The 17,332-nt window shown below is 41.6% G+C and overlaps 1 long non-coding RNA gene across 2 annotated transcripts in view; it reads right to left on the reverse strand.

The window, feature by feature from the left end:
- Positions 1 to 1,080: 1,080 nt before the first annotated feature.
- Positions 1,081 to 17,332, reverse strand: part of LOC119850506 — a 34,869-nt gene continuing 18,617 nt past the window's right edge. Inside the window, exons 2-4 of one of the 2 annotated variants that reach the window (XR_005290894.2) lie at positions 10,525 to 10,654; positions 3,319 to 3,395; positions 1,081 to 2,179 (exon numbers count right to left, since the gene is read on the reverse strand). This is a non-coding gene — a long non-coding RNA (uncharacterized LOC119850506). Of the gene's footprint in view, positions 4,823 to 10,524; positions 10,655 to 17,332 lie in introns of both variants that reach the window. The other variant, XR_006279304.1, reaches the window with a different exon arrangement.

The following is a 17,332-nucleotide window of genomic DNA, read 5'->3' on the forward strand; positions in this document are numbered from 1 at the left end:
CAGCATGGAGCCGTCAGGAATGTGCCATCTGTTGATTGATTCAGCAACAGCATGATGAAGCAATTCCCATAGACTGGCATAGGAAGAAATTCCTATAAAAATGGACCCTAGAAAGTGAGAACTTTGGGGTTTGATTCTGCAAACCAGCCTCCAGGAGCATCAGTTAAGCATCTGACAAGGTCCTGCTCCCTCCTCATGTCCAGGCCACCTGGTCAGTGGCTTGGCATAAGCAACTCTAAGGCTGGTAACTATGATAACAACCTTGCAGAACCTGTGTGTGTGTGTGTGTGTGTATGAATGAATGTGTGAATAAATATGAAATTGAATGGAATGTTATAGCTATAACTAACTGCTTACTATGATTCTTTCTGTATTCACAATAAATGTGGCATTTTGCCTTTTCCCCTTTAGTAAGATCCTGCTGGTTTTTATTTTATTGGTATTACATGTGGGTATTTGGGGGAATGCCCACCAGACAGTAGCAATCAGCCTCAATGGGCCATTAGGAAGAACAATAAGACTTGGAAGATACTAATCTCTCGCCTTCCTGAGAAGTTCAGGGGATGCTGATTTGACGCTACAGGGTCAAGTGATTGTGCCACCTGGTACTAGACTCCCATCTTGGGCGATGAGTGTTTTCCATTAACAGGAGGGGTGGGGGTGTCAGACTGGGAAACAAAAGATTCCAGCCTTATGTAAATTCTATTTAAAGCTGAAAAGTAAGTCAATCAAGACTCTCCTCTAATGCCTCCCCATCCAAGAAGGAAGATTACTAAAAACACCTGAAGGGAAAGGTAGGGGCTGAGACAGGGGTCCAGTCTGTAAAAAGAAATAAGAGGAACTCTAAGCTACAGAAACTCTGCAACCTGCCTAAAACAAAATTTGGGGTGAGAAATTACATTTTATACCTTGTTTCTTGAGCGTATTAAGCTTAGTTTGTGTGTTTTGTTTTATTTGTTCTGTAATCTGCTTTATGATGTTTGCTATTTCTTATAATCACTTAAAATTTACCTTTTGTAGTTAATAAACTTATTTCTTTTTTATTTCAAAACCCAGTTTGTACAATTCATATCTGGGGGAGAGGGCAAAAAGCTTTTCATATCTCTCTCCACGTTAAGGGAGAGGGTGAATTTTTATAAGCTTGCGCTCTGCAGATCTTTCTATGTTATTTTGGGTTTATACCCCAAAGGAGGTGTGCATGTGAGTGCTGGCCATTCTCCTAGCTAAGTCCTCCCACACAAAGCTGATTTCAGTCTGTGTCTGCAGCTAGGTGTGGCCTTACCTGCATGTATGTGCTGGAGAACGCTTGAGAGCCCAGCACAGCAAAAACAGAGCAAGGAAACCCAGGCTGGTGGAAAGGGCGGGGTCAGTGAGACTCCAGCACATCAGGTAGCACCCCAGGAGTGGGGGGATTAACCCATCTCTCACACACACACTCCACGCACAAGGTAGGTGTGTACGGAAGTGCAAACGATTAAAAATTACAAGACTGCTCGGAACTTCAAGACGAAACATTTCCAGGGCCTCTTAAAACAAAGGCAAACAACTTCTGTTATTCTGTGGGACTATGTTAAAAAATCAGATAAGATAAAAGAAATGTTTAGGTACAGTCCATTAAACAATATGATTTTATATATTGTAAATGACAAGCAAAATTAATATTGCCAGTACAATTTCAAAGTTACTAAAAGGTAATGTAAAATTAAAAAAAAAAAGTAAAAATAACTACAGTACCAACACCTACTAAATAAATTACATAGCATGTAGATTCAGATAGGATTTTTTTTTTTCACAAATGCAACACGAACTGATGATGGGAGATATTTAAAAGGGTTGGAGTTCAGGTCCAGATAAGCACTCAGATGCTTAGTTAATTATCTGGAGTTTATCTGTACTATCAAGATCTTGTGAGATCTTTTTTACAAAGCCCAGTTTCTTCTCTCCCCAAACTAGAGGCTCTTGCTCCACACTGCATACTGTATTTAATCTTGGGGATGAGATGGAAGGATAGCAACGCCCAGGCCTTCTCAGGCTTGTCTCTTTTTGGGGGGCAGATTGGACAGGTGGCTGTTCCCTCCATCTGATCTTCTATAGTGGGAGCTGGTCCAACTTCCTCCTGGAAATAGCCCATTCTGGTCTTACCTCTTAACAATTTAAGAGGCATTCCATGGCTATGCTCCTGAAAACATTGAGAGATTATGAAATCCCAAAGCATGCAAGCTCCAGCTCTTTGTGCATTGAGAATTGGTAATCTTACTAAACTCTATACAGTATGTATGATCTAACAGTAACATCAGCATTCAGAATTTTTGTTATCAACATTCCAATAAAGAATGGAATGCCCTGGAAGAGGCTTTGTATCTGCCATGGCTAGTTTTTGGCTCAGAAGGAAAGGACTTTGTTTATCTCAGGGGTTCTCAAACTGGGTGTTGGGACCCCTCAGAGGGTCGCAAGGTTATTACATCGGGGGTCACAAGCTGTCAACCTCCATCACAAACCCTGCTTTGCCTCCAGCATTTAGAATGGTGTTAAATATATAAAAGTGTTTTTAATTTATAAGGGGGGTTGCACTCAGAGACTTGCTATGGGAAAGGGGTCACTAGTAAAAAAGCTTGAGAACCACTGGTTTAGCTTTACTGTAGATTATCAAAGTTCATCAAGGTGTTCCAACTCTCTACTCTGTTATTCCATAGCAAAATCCATTTGAGATGAGTGCTTATGCAGACAACCCTCTAGAGCATTGATATGTGCTACAAATGTAGCATCCATTGCTACTGTGGCTGACTGAAGCAAATTTTTTTAGGTTAGATTAAAGCTGTATTCTCCATAAGCACCAGGGAAGAGTGAGAGGCCAAGAGGTGCTGAGACAGCTTTCAAAGATGGCAGGCTGCTAACTTTAGTGCTTGTCTGGTAGGATTTATGTATTTAAAAACAAAACTCTCCAGGTTCCTTAGTGTTGTTTGTATGGGAATATGGAGAGAACCTGTTCACAAGCCACAGTGTGACCTGGGTGGCAAGAACAAAGCTACACTTGGTTTAATTTGCTCTAGTACCTGAGACACAGCATAGCTCTAGCTGGCAGGTATAACAATGAGAAATAACTGCAGGATCAGCTCCTAGGTGCAGTTCTCAACCAAGGCAGATTACGTAAAATATGTGAAACATGACTTTCATTTGAAATAAACAGCATACTTTGGTGGGGAGGATTCTTTTAAGACCAGAGGGAGCTGCTGTCACTTGCGTATAAGACCTGTTTGATTCTCAGCTGCTCTGGACCCACACAAAATTGATAACCTATGAGATGGGGACTTTACTCACCGACAATGTCCATTTTAGCTTCTGGCCCAGATGAAGTCAATGGAATTACTGCAGGGAGGTATTTGAGCCAATATTTTCTAGACAACAGTGACATTTAAAATCAAGCTTTCAGTAAACTCTGTAAATACCTAGCACATGAGAACTGACAACAAGATGAAACAAGTCTCCCATAAAGATAATTATAACACAGGACAGAAGTCTTCAATTTGAGGACTAGACCAATACAATATATGAATGAATCTCGTTGATTGTATATAATTTTCTGCACTATTGTAAAATTCATGGTATCTTTTAGAGGAAATAAAGTATGATAGATTTTCCTATTCACTATGCCTAGAGATCACATACTAGCTTTAATTTCTTTCCTGGTACGCTGTCAACCTCTGCCCAGTGCCTGATATTTAGGGGAGATAGACCTCTCTTGTATTAATTTGCCTGGAATAAATGGGCGTGAAGAGTCAAGTGTGCTAATATGACCTTGTCACTGACCAACATTAAACAGTGTTAAACAAGGTTTGGGGTTTGATATACAGAGACCTCAGCCTGCTTAGTACCCTGGCAAACATCAATAAACATTGTTTTAACATTTTATTAAAGACACAGAAAAAGCGTTAAAGTGTAAAATATTAAGTGAGGCTTTCATTTAACCGCATTCCTTGTTCCCTTTCCCTTTAGCTGGAGAGGATCTTTAGAAAGAAAAGAAAAACCTTGTTTGACCATCCTTTAAATCAGTGGTAAATCAATCTTTTTTTTCTTTTGCAGTCCGCTCAATCCCTAAAAAATTTCAAATGGGGGTGGACCACAGGTTGAGAACCACTGTTTTAGACGGTATCAGAGATGGTAATTTGGGGAAAAGAAAAGAAGTGAGCTGAGGTGAACTGGAGCTGCTATTGTTGTTAAAGTCAAATCCATTTCCTAGAAAATAAAACAAGAAAAACACACAAAAGGAGAAAAAATGCAGCTTCTGTCACGGATGTTGACTCTCACTTGCAACCTTACTGCTGGAAAAACACAGACCCAGCCCATGATCTTATCAGCCACCCTGAGACCTGACAAACTAGTATCATAATCAGGCTGTCAAGGGCATTGCTTTTATCTGCATCTCTGGTCACAAGCTTACTGCCATGTTATAAAATATGCCGTCATGGTTGACCGAGCCAGATTCTTATTAGACGGATGGCAAAAAGAAAAGGGTAAGAGAGAGCAGAAACAAGGTGAAGAAGGAAAAGAAGACACTAAAGAACAGGTAACAAAGTCTCATATCCTGATGGTATTCAAGATTCAGCCAGAGCCGGTGGAAGTGGCAAAGTCATCTGAGTCCCACTCTCTGCCCCAGGCTGGTGAGAACATTTCTCAGGGTCACGACAAAGGCGGCACAATGGTCTTCTGGTGGATCCTGGGGTCCCAGGAGATGGTGGGGGTGGCAGTCATGTTGTTCACCTCTTCCCCTTCTTTCAGTCAGCCTGTGTCACGGTAGCCTCTGCTAATTTTCACCCCACAAAGACTGAGGACCCCAAAAGGAAGAGATGAGTGGAGTAGCCCATCACCTCATTATTTTATCTATCAATTAGGCCTAATTTCCAATACACTAGTTTTGGTTAATTGATTTCTAGTCCCACACTTCTCTTGTTTACCAGGCATGATCTTAGCACAATCCTTGAATTATATCTAAGCCTTTTTGTTTCAACTAATTCTGTCTCTGTTTTGTACCTTTTCCCATCAGCGTCTGTTATTATAGGTTACTGTGACATTTTATAAACTTTCACTCACTTTCACAGTTGAACTCACAATGAGGATAAACTTGTAGGCCCAATTATTACAACAACTCTCTGTTGTTTATAACATCTGCTAATACATCCTAAGGAAACTGAGCCTGATAATGTCTCTCATGACTTTATGTTCAAACGTGTAAGACTGAAACTGTTTAAAGTACTTGGCTTAGAGGTACTGAAATGTATGTGGTGCATTTGCCAATTCAAAATTAATCAGAGAAAATCCAATTATAAGCATTCTGAAGAGTCTCAGCTTTTCAAATTACATTTAAATTGATAACTGACATTTCACTAATTAACTACCACAATGACTGACATTAAGTCAGCACATTCTCTTAAAACCCTTGGGATTTTATAAGATATTGGATTAACTAAAACAATATCATTTAGCATTTTCTTCAAGAGGGAAAAGCTAAAGTATATTGCTTCTTCAGGATAGGCTTCCGGGGGAAAATAGGTGTTCAGTTTTAATATAGGCTATGGGAAAAAACTAAGAACCTCCAAATCAAAATCAGATGTAACCAGCTGTTTCTCCAAGTCCACAGGTAGAGTTCTGGTTATGCCTGCTTTGTTCCTCCAATTTCTTTACAACTGCAGAAAATCTTTCTAATGGTTTTCCTCTCTGTGAAAATCAACTCCATTTAAATATTGTGTCTGATTCACTGCTATTAAAAAGTTTTTTCACTGAATTAGAAATGTTTTAACTGAGTCATAGGGCAAGAATCAGGAAGGTTGGGTATGGTGTTGCACTACAACCTTCAGTGGCACTTTGAGAGGTTGAGGAGGTTTGGGAGTTGAAGTAGTTTTTCTCCTTTTATCCTTCTTCATATTTCCTTACCCACAAATTTATCGACAGGTTCACTTTGTGATGATGATCTGTTACCTGCACACATTAAGGCACCCCACCTTTTCCCAGGCCATAGGGCTCCAGGTGTAACCCGGTTAATTTAGGCACCCCCACCTTTTCCCAATTTGTAGGGCTCCAGGCGAAAAGCACCTACCTTTACCCAATCTGTAGGGCTTAGGGCCACCCGTACTCAATTCGTAGGGTTCAGGGTGTAACTAACTTGATCAATTTAAGTACCCACACCCTTTCCCAATATGTAGAGCTCTGGGTGTATACTACTTCTGCAGGTTTGCAGGACCTTTTATCAGTGAAAGAGCCTTACACAGTAATATACGACATAACCTCTATTTATTAACAATCACCAAAAACAGACTGCACACGCTACACATACAGTGCTCACTACTCCCAATAAGACAGATGAACTTTTCTTGATGGCCAGTAAGAATCAGGTCCATCTGAGGGACTCCAGTTTCTGCACGGTGTCATTGGCAGAGTGTTAAGGGCCGGCAGCTCTGATCTTTGGGGCTGTGTCCTGGAGTTAGCTCCTAAAGAACTTCCTTTTGGACACAGTTTATATAGTGAAATTTGAGTTTTTAGCTATACCTTAACCAATCATTATACTAAAATTTTACTAACCAATCCTTACATCGTGTTCTCATCATGTGTCAGTATCATAATGCCTGCATCCATAATTTTTACTCCATTCATCTGAAGTAGGTTTTTTACCCATGAAAGCTTATGCCCAAATAAATTTGTTAGTCTTTAAGATGCTACCAGACTCCTCGTTGTTATAGTATAATAAAATTCTTTAACCAATCCTACCACACCACCTTAATTAATTTACACCTAGCAAAATTAATTATGTAACAGACAGAAACAATTAAAGAACCAGACAGAGACCATACAGATAAACAATAGGGAAATGGAGACCACTGTGATGTTGCACCCCATACTGCTTTATGTAAATAGGCTTATGAATGTAAATATGACATAACTGGAATATGTTTTATGCTACATATGCCATGTAACATATCTCTGCAAAGGTTGTGATCTACTGAATCTATCCATCCTATTCATATGCATGTATCATTTTTGTATTCAAAGTTACGAATATTGGCTGTATAGTTGTTTGATTTTAAGTAGCCTTAGTAAAGCATTTGGTCAGCTTCTTTAGAACGGAATTTGCAAGTTAAATGCCCAATCAAGAAACACTTAACGGACAATGGATCTTGGAAGACTACAATCCACATGAGAAGTCTACCTGAGGACGTTCAAGGTAGCATGTAAACAATGACTGCCACTTGTAAGGAACTGAGTCATGCATGGACATGTGACTTGCCCATGTGACTCCAAAACTCCATCTTGTAGCTGGGATTCTACACGGGGGAGGGAGGGGTGTCCACCCACAAGAGGAAGTCTATTTAAGCCCCTGGAAACCCCTCCATTTTGTCTTCAGCTGGCTCAAGAGATAGCCGCTCCACCCCCAAAGGATACCTGAAAGAAACTGGAACAAAGGACAGTAACCACAGGGGTGTGAATGATTGCTGGACCCAGACTAGAAGGAGGCTAGTCTGTAAAAGAAGCTTACTGGAACATCTCTGAGGGTGAGATTTCATCTGTAATTACTTTCTTACTGTAGTAGGTTTAGATTTGCATGTTTTATTTTATTTTGCTTGGTAATTCACTTTGTTCTGTCTGTTATTACTTGGAACCACTTAAATCCTACTTTTTGTATTTAATAAAATCACTTTTTACTTAATTAACCCAGAATATGTATTAATAAAGGGTGGGGGAGGCGGCAAACAGCTGTGCATATCTATCAGTGTTATAGATGGCGAACAATTTATGAGTTTACCCTGTATAAGCTTTATACAGGGTAAAACGGATTTATTTGGGGTTTGGACCCCATTGGGAGCTGGGCATCTAAGTGTTAGAGACAGAAACACTTCTTAAGCTGTTTTCAGTTAAGCCTGCAGCTGTTGTGGGACGTGGTCCAGACCTCGGTCTTGGTTTGTAACAGGCTAGTGTGTCTGGCTCAAACTGGCAAGGTTCTGGAGTCCCAAGCTAGCAGGGAAAATGGGTTAGAAGTAGTCTCAACACATCAGTTGGCAGTTCCCAAAGGGGTTTCTGTGATCCAACCCGTCACAACCATAATGACAAAACCATAAAGAAATGAGGATTTCACAACCACAACTAAAGTGATTTCTTGCTAGACAGGATGCTATTAAACTAAGTTTTCTTTAGCCATCTTAAGATCTGTTTCTTTATTTGGTGATTGTGGGTGTCATTAGGATGGGGTCTCCTTCTTAACAGCCTGATACTACATTGTTTTAATGTAATTTAAATGGAATGTGAGGATGTGAATTCCTGCTTCTCAGCTAATGGCTCCTGCTTGGCTGCTCTTTTAATCTGGCTGCAGAGGAAGGCCTTAGGCTTTAGGTCTTACAGTACGGTTGCAGACAAAGGCCTTATCCTTACAGTTCTGTTGTTCATTAATAAAGCATTGACAACTATATACAATATACATTACATTGTAATTGCTTTTAAAGAAGTATGGCATTAACTCAATGTGTTCTAATAATTAATATATGTGGTGAATACATGCTATACAAAGTAAAAGCAGCAGTTAGTGATACGGAACAAGAAAACATGTCCTCTTTTATTGCCACAAAAAAAGTTTAATATGTCATATAAGAGAAGTGACACCAGTTGGTGCAGGGTAGTAAAATTAACAATTAAATTAACAAAATTAATGGTAGAAAATTAACAAAAAAATTAATTAACAATAGGATGAAGTTAAATGTGCGATGCCATACAGTGTGAAAGAAGTTTGTTTTCCCTCCTCAAATACTACAATGCAAGGTCTGGAAAGCCCCAGACTTGCATTGCTATTTGCACCTGGGGGACACTTACATGTGATGTCCAGGTGTAATATCTTATGCAGAGTTGCTGGCCTGGAGGATCTGGGGGGGGGGGGGCGGGGGAAACAGTCTCTAAATTGCACAGAACAATTGAGATTCTGGGATGCTGGTAAAATAAAAACTGCCTATGCTGGTAATAAAAAGTATTGTGTGGTGGCTGAAGAGGACCACTTCTGGTATGGACCCAGGGAATATTATTTTAATTGGACCATGTTCTGTTTACCACCTAAATTTCCTGTGGTAACAAATGGAAAGATTTTTATATTTTTATACCAGTTTTTTATAATATAATTAAAATACAGGCAAAGTTAAAATTATGGAAGAATGTTTTAAAGGCAGAACAATCTTATAATGAGAAATTACACATTAGTGGGCTATATTATAGGAGGTGACCTTGGAACCCCGGGTTCATACTTTAAGCCTAGTACTAACGTTGGATCAAATGATTACAACTACCGTGGTCTTGGGAATGTGTTGCTGGGTAGTGAACTTGAAAAAGAAAGCAGAGAAAGGCAGGAATATGATGCAAATGAAACAAATGCTAATATAAAAAGAAAAACAAAAGCAGTGGAATGTAGGCCTGGCTTGACATGAGTAATTGGACATGGGTGAGGGAGGCCTCATTTCTTAGGAGACAGGATTAGGAAGGTAAATGGATCAGCAGGCTAGAAACAGAATGTCGGTACTAGCTAAGATAAGGGGGAACACCAGTGGACAAAATAACAATGGATAAGATAGGCCTGCAACATAAAATGAGGTAAAGAATAAGTCATGCATGGACAATGTGTGCAGTACAGGGACTGGTTCCTACAAACTGACCAAGCCAATCCAAAAATGTGTGATACAATGTATAATAAGTGCAATGTCATGTGTAAATATATATAAAGGAAGAGATATGCGGTGTAACTTTGGATGTGTGGTATGCTCTATACCCACTCCCTACCCTTGACTCTCATCCCAGCGTAGCTTTTCTGTATGCCACATAAAGGAACCTAAGTGATGAGACTGGAGTCCAACTGAGTTCTTGGGGAATCAAGTAGAAGACATCTTGGGGAACCCCAACTCTTGGTTGCTCTGTGACCACTTTCTCCAGTTGTGCCAGTTGGATGAAAAGCAGCTGCACAACCATCTCAGATAGTAACCCCCGTACAGAGGGCCTTCCCTGCCAGGTGCAGGCATGTTCTAGGGTATGGATGATTTAGTTGGGGGTTGGTCCTGCTTTGAGCAGGGGGTTGGACTAGATGACCTCCTGAAGTCCCTTCCAACTCTGAAAGTCTATGATTCTATGTGAGAGGTAAGTATGTCAGGAGTGGCAGGGGATACGGCTGAGGCAGGCCTTTATCCCAGCTGCTGCAAGGTCCATAGAAGCTTGGGGCAGCCCTCAAGGCCATCAAAACCAGCTTTGGGCTGTGTGGGGGAAACACTCCCAGCTATCCCAGGATCAGGAAGGTGCAGGTTGCCTTGCTTCATTTCTGTGCCAGGTTCCACACTGGCAGAGGGATGAATTCCATCCCCACAGAGGAAAGGGTGGTAAGCAAAGAAGGGCACCTGGGGTGAAGAGGAATTGCTCTCTTTCTCCAGGGAATAAACTTTGAATTGCACTGTATCACTAATGGTAAATGGGGAATGAAGTGCCTTTTTAATATAGAAGAAATAGTTTACTTACCATGGACTTTGTATTAAGGGCTGTTTATTTCTCTCTTCCCACCTCTGCTGAAGCAAACTCTTCTTGGCCCAGGAAGAAGAAAGTCTTAATCCTAACTCTATTGTTCCCTGAGCTAAGGTGGAGAATTGCCCTGCACAGAGGGATATGATGAAGGTTAATTTTTTCCTCTTTCGGAGAGACCCAAGGCAAGGTCCCTGTACCACACTTCTAAAAACATCCATTGAAACACAGCTGTCATATGCTCAGCTAGCTGCACACTCTGGAAACATTTCTGAATACTAGACAGAGATAAATCCATTCACCTTTCTTTTTTTTAACAACTTTTTCTTCCCATGTTTGCTACTCACTAAAGTTATTGGGCCTAATTTTACATTTGGTTAGATGAGCAGCTCATAGACTCAGACTTTAAGGCCAGAAGGGACCGTCCTGATCCTCTAGTCTCACCTCCTGCACATCGCAGGCCACGGAATCTCACCCACCCATAACCTCTGGCTGAATTACTTAAGTCCTCAAATCTTGATTTAAAGACTTCAGGTTGCAGTTCCACCATTTATTCATTCATACTAGTAAGTGACCATGCCCTACGCTGCAGAGGAAGGGAAAAAAACCAGTGTCTCTGCCAATCTGACCTGGTGGAAAATTCCTTCCTGACCCCAAATATGGCAAACAGTTAGACCCTGAGCATATGGGCAAGACTTACTAGCCAGACCATCTCTGGCTGTTGGAGATATTTGCTAATAACTGATGTGGATTGGTCATATGGCATTGTAGGCAATCTCATCATACAATCCCCTCCATACATTTATCAAGCTCAGTCTTGAAGCCAGTTAGGTTTTTTTGTGCGCCCCTCCCCCCCCGGAAGGCTGTTCCAGAACTTCACTCCTCTGATGATTAGAAACCTTCATCTAATTTCAGGCCTAAACTTGTTGATGGCCAGTTTATATCCATTTGTTCTTGTGCCAACATTGGTGCTTAACCTCTCCCTGCCTGGTATTTATCCCTCTGATATATTCAGAGAGAGCAATCATAGCTCCCCTCAACCTTCGTTTTGTTAAGCTAAACAAGCCAAGCTCCTTAAGTCTCCTTTCGTCAAGTAGGTTCTCCATTCCATTCCTCTGATCATCCTAGTAGACCTTCTCTGCACTTGCTCCAGTTTGAATTAAACTTTCTTAAATAAGGAAGACCAGAACTGTCCACAGTATTCCTGATGAGATCTTACCAGTGCCTTGTACAAGAGTAGTAACACTTCCCTCTCTGTAAAGGAAATAGCTCATCAAAGTCATCCTAGGGTTGAATTAGCCTTTTGCACGACTGCATCACATGGGTGGCTCATAGGCATCCTGTGATCAACCCATACGATCAATTTTTTCTCTGCCTCTCTCATTTCCAACTGATGAGTCCCCAGTTTATAGCAAAAATTCTTGCTATTAGTCCCCTAAATGCATGACCTGGCACTTTGCACTATTAAATTTCATCCCATTTCTATTGCTCCTGTTTTCAAGGTCATCTAAATCTTCCTGTATGATATTCCAGTCCTTCTCCATATTGACAGTACCTCACAACTTCATTATTGACACATTTTATTAAAGCACTTCCACTTTTTGTGCCAAGTTCAGTTGTGAAAATGTTAAATAAGATGGGACCTAAGACTGATCCTTGAAGAACTCCACTAGTAACCCCTCTCAAGCCTGACAGTTCCCCTTTCTGCATAATTTGTTGTAGTCTCCCTTTTAACCAGTTCCTTATCTACCATTTGATTCTCCTATTAATCCCCATTTTCTCCAGTTTAACTAATAATTTCCCATTTGAACTGTATTAAATGCTTTACTGAAATCCAGGGAGATTATATCTACTGCATTTTCTTTGTATAGAAAATCAGTTATCTTCTCAAAGAAAGAGATCAGGTTGGTCTGGCATGATCTACCTTTAGTAAACCCACATTGTATTTTATCCCAATTGCCATTTCCTTCTATATCTTTAATTACTCCCTCTTTCAAAATTTGTTTTAAGACCTTGCATAAAATTGAGGTCAAACTAACAGGCCTGTAGTTTCCCAGATCACCTTTTTTTCCTTTCTTAAATATAGGTATTATATTTACAATTCTCCAATGACAGTGTATGACCCCCAAGTTACAAAATCATTAAATTCTTGCTATTGGGCTTAACATTTTAAACATTTTTATATTCAATATACAACTTTATATTCTTGGATGGAGACCATCATGGGCCCCAATTTGGCCCCATTAGGGTTTTTGAGTTTGGCTTCCACCTTAGATGTGGTAATTTCTACTTCCACATCCTCGTTCACCTCAGATACCCTGCCACAGGCTCCTCATTACCCTTATTAAAAACTGAGGCAAAGTATTCATTTAGGTGTTAGTCCATACCTAGATTACCTTTATTTTCCACTCCAACCTCAGTGCTTAGTCTCCCATCTTCTTTCCTTGTTTTCTTTTAATTTATATGGCTAAAGAATCTTTTGCTATTTGTTTTAATTTCCTCTGCAAGGTCCAACTCTTCTTGGCTTTTGGCAGTTCTCACTTTTTCTCTACGCTTTCTGACTGCCAAGAGGTAGCTTTCCTTGCTGATCATCCTGTCCATTCCTTGTAGGCTTTCTGCTTTCTCTTAATAACCTGTTTGAGATGTTTGTTCGTTCTGTTTGGTCTGCAACCTTTCCCTACAATTTTCCCCCTTACTTGGAGTGCAGGTTGAAGATGGTTTCTGTAACTTTGACTTAAAGCAATTCCAAGCCTCATCCACCTTCAGATCCTTGAGTTCTTCAGTCTAGTCCACTTCCTTAACTAATTCACTTACTTTTTAAAAGTGGTTCCTACTGTTCACAGTGCATGGAGAATATAAAATATGGCATGTACACTTCATATGGACAGGGGTGTCATTTTCCTGCACAACACTACACTAAGGAAAAATAATCTCAAAACACATGGCATGGGTTTCCTTTTACATGTAGGGAAAGCCCATTTCCCCTCTTCCTTTCCCCCCAACCTGCTTCCTTGATGTCGGTTTCAGGTGGCTTGACAGTCCAATTTTCTTTTGTAACGTTATTTAAGCTTCAAATTGTCCCCAGACATTCGGCTATCTCCCTCTCTAGTTGCTAACCTCAGACTTATTTCTGGTTCACTGACCCACAAACCAATGTCTTCTGCCAAAGGCAGCATTCACTGAATACACCAGTTTGCTTTCCACAACAATAAGAGAGGAAATAAAAGAAATCAAAAGACCTAGGCTCTGTTCCTGGTTTATTTATAAACTTTCTGGTTATTAACTGTCAAAATTTTGACAAGTGTGTTTTATATGCAGCATCTGAAGGCTGTCTAACACAAGCCTTTTTGAGGGCAAATCTCCAATTACTAATGGTAGCAACACTGGGAATTTAAGGCTGCTTTTCAGGAGTAGCACTTGCCTCTATCCAGTGGGGGGTGGGGAGGAGGAGGCTGAGGCAGGGTAGACAGAAAATTGGGGGGGCTGCACCCTTCCTTGCCACCAGGCCCCACCCCTATCCAGGGCCCCACCATGGATAATCCTCAGTTAAGTGCCGACCCTGCCTCCTCCTCTACCCCCCCAAGGCCCTGCCCCCTGGCCAGATGGGAGGCTGGAAGCTGGAGCCGGGCAGTGCAGGGTGACTCTGCACTGGCTGGTGCCATGGTGTGGGTGGCTCTGGCGCTTTCCCATCTCCTGCTGCTCGGAGCCCTGTGGCTGTAGCTGCTCCTCAGCTCCCTGCTGCCCTTCGACTGCTTGTCCCTTGTAAGAGCCACCTGGTCAGGGGGACCCGACTCGGGGGCTGGCACAGCCCGTGGGGAGCAGTGACCATGGAGGGTGGGGTTCAGGAGCCCAGGCTGCAGCAGGTCAGTCCAGGTCACTGTGGGGAACCCTGAACTCTCTACCTGCTCTGGACAGTGTGCCACGGCAGGTGGAGACACGGGCCAGGGGCTGCTGTCAGGCACCCCAGCCTCCTGCCCCGGCTTACTTCTGTGCTGCTGCTGGTGACGGCGCTGCCTTCAGAGCTGGGTGGCCAGAGAGCAGTGGCTGCTGGCCAGGAGCTCAGCTATAAAGGCAGTGCCACCATGCCGCCAGCAGTAGCGGAGAAGTATCTGCATATGGTTTGACCTTTGCACTGGGAGGGACGGCTGGGGGGGGGTTAAGGCTATAGCCCCCACAACCGCCCCCACCCGTGCTGCTTTTGTTTTTACCAACCCTGGTCATAGCAGATCTAGATGACACACCACCAGCCGCCAGAGGCTGTTCTCTGCTGGTGCTCCAAGGGTGGAGGAGTTCTTAACATAAAACAAACAACTGCCCCACCCAGCCGCCCAGAAATCAATGGGCATTAGATACCTAAATACCTTTGAGGATCTGGGCCTAAGAGCTAGTTCCTCCACCACTGAAAACAATCAGGATTTTGCCTTTATCTTGAACAGATGCAGGATTTGGCTCTAGCCTGGCACACAGGGTAGCGTTTTTCCATTATAAGACCAAATTGCAGTTTACTATTAGATATGCATGTGTGTATTATTTTGTAAAAACCAAACCAAACTTAAACTTTGCTACCATGATATGTCTCATTTACTCACTGAATACTATGATTGTGCCATCTTTACTTATCAGAAATGGGTCCATATTGCAAAATTTAAAACCAGATCTGATTTGGACCTCCCATCTGAGGAATGTTTGGGTTCATGATTATTTTGGTGTGGCCCTATAAAACTTTGGTATCAGAATACAAAAAAAAGGCTTTGCATTTTTCTTCATGCTCAAAACTTGAAAAGGCAGGAAAAAATAGCTCAAATTAAAAAAAAAAGTATGTATTTTTGAGCACTGAAAGCTCCAGTCCCCTAAAGGAGTTTGAGAAAGTTATGAATGATTGAAAGTGAGAAACATAATGATGTGGAAAAGGCATGTCCAAGTTGATAGTATAGTAGCTCCTAGAGTCCCTGCCCAAGATCAGGGCCCCATTGTGCTAGGTGGCATTCACACACACAATAAAATAAGATCCCTGCCCCAAAGAATGTACAATCTAAACTGATAAGAGACCAAGGAAGTATTCTATTTTAGAGATGAGGAACTGAGGCACAAAGAGGGTTAATTGCCTTGCTCAAGGTCACAGAGGAAGTATGTGGCAGAGATTTGAGAACTGTCCCAGAACTCCTCAGTTCAAGTCCAGCACCTTAACCATCCTTCCTCCCACCTTAATGATCACTGCCACCAAACACAAATTTCCAATGTCTATTATCTGTTCCCCATGGGCAGACCCTTGTACCTAGGCAGAGCTCTATTGACTTCAATAAAAATTGTGTGTGGAAAGTCACTAGTGTTAGATTTTGTCTACTCAGTTTTTCCTGGAAGATTTTGGACTCTAGCCTGTAGAACTAGTAGAATTGCAAGGTTTTAAGCAAGTAAAAAGTTAATGAGAGAGGGAGTTATTTTTATTAAAAATGTGTTGTGGTTTGTTAACTTATTTAACTCTGATGCCCTACAGTTGTGAGAAAAGTTCTTTTGTTAGAGATTCAGCACTTGTCTTTTCAATGTCAGGCTGTGATCTCCCAATCCAGGTGTCAGAGTCCACCAAAAGGAATCCTGCAGCAAATTAGCGAAGACAAGAGTTGACATTCCTAATGCTTCTTTGGTGTCACAGTGGTCCAAGGACCTCTTGATGCCAACTGGCAAAGGGCATAGGGGTACATAGGTGTACAGGCATCCCAGGGGTTCATCAAGAGGGGTCAGGTAAGGAAGCCAAATGACTGTGTCATTCTGGTCATTATAATCACTGTGAGATGTATGTATGGAAAATCTGTGAGGAGTTATGTATAGATACTACAGATTATGTTCTCTAAATCTGTAGCTAAAAGTGGGTCAGTCAAAGGTAGTATGTTTTTAGACAAACTTCTCCAAACAGGGGGAGGGGACACTTATCTTCTGAGTGGACGAGATAAAAAGCAGGAAGGGGGAAACCCTACTTTCAGGTGAACATTAAAGGTCTGTTCTGATACATGCAGAGAGACAGGGTGGCATCCTTCCAGCTGTGAAGACAAGCTGTCAGCAGTCTTGATCTCATGAAAGGGGGAATGAGATAGGCCAACCTAGTTGAAAATGCTGGGCAAAGGACTTGGGGTAAGCTGGCTTGTAGGAGACAGGTGAATGTCCTGTCAGTTAAGTTTAGGCTCTAGAAAGCATGTTATGATTTTGTTTTCTATGTAACAATTTGTGTCCAATATTCTTACTTTCTATCACATGAATCTGTTCTTTGATAATAACCTTATTCTTGTATATGTATGTATATATCTCTCAGATTCACTAATCCCAAAGGAATAGTACACACCAGTTTGCAAGCTTCAACTCTCAATCACAGATGCTGTGTGTTCAATAGAGTGGCGATCCTGAGTTGAATCTTGCAAGCTGCTGTGTACTATTCCTTTGGAAGTAGCGAATCTGAGAGTGCTGAGAGTGTCCAGTGGAACAGGGGCAGAGCACTCCAGTGGATGCTCGGAGGACTCAAGGGGTGGTGTGTGACTATCGCTAACCTGTACAGAGAAAGCGAGGTCTGCCAGAGGCTAGTAGAGTCAGAGAGCTGATCCACTGCAGGCACAGACAAGACTCCCTCATGCTAAGGGTTGGTGGTAGTGAGATGTCTAACATGCCTGGGTACCCGGGGAAGCAACACAGTCACACAAACAGTTTTGAAGGTTTTATTGGAAGAAGATAACAAACCTATCAGACTTTTTTTTATACATCTTAAAGAATAAAATAATATAAAAGAGGTATGAATCCCTAGTTTCCTCTCCTCTTCATGTCA

Source organism: Dermochelys coriacea, chromosome 2 (genome assembly GCF_009764565.3).
Source record: "Dermochelys coriacea isolate rDerCor1 chromosome 2, rDerCor1.pri.v4, whole genome shotgun sequence".
In the NCBI taxonomy this organism is placed as follows: domain Eukaryota; kingdom Metazoa; phylum Chordata; order Testudines; family Dermochelyidae; genus Dermochelys; species Dermochelys coriacea.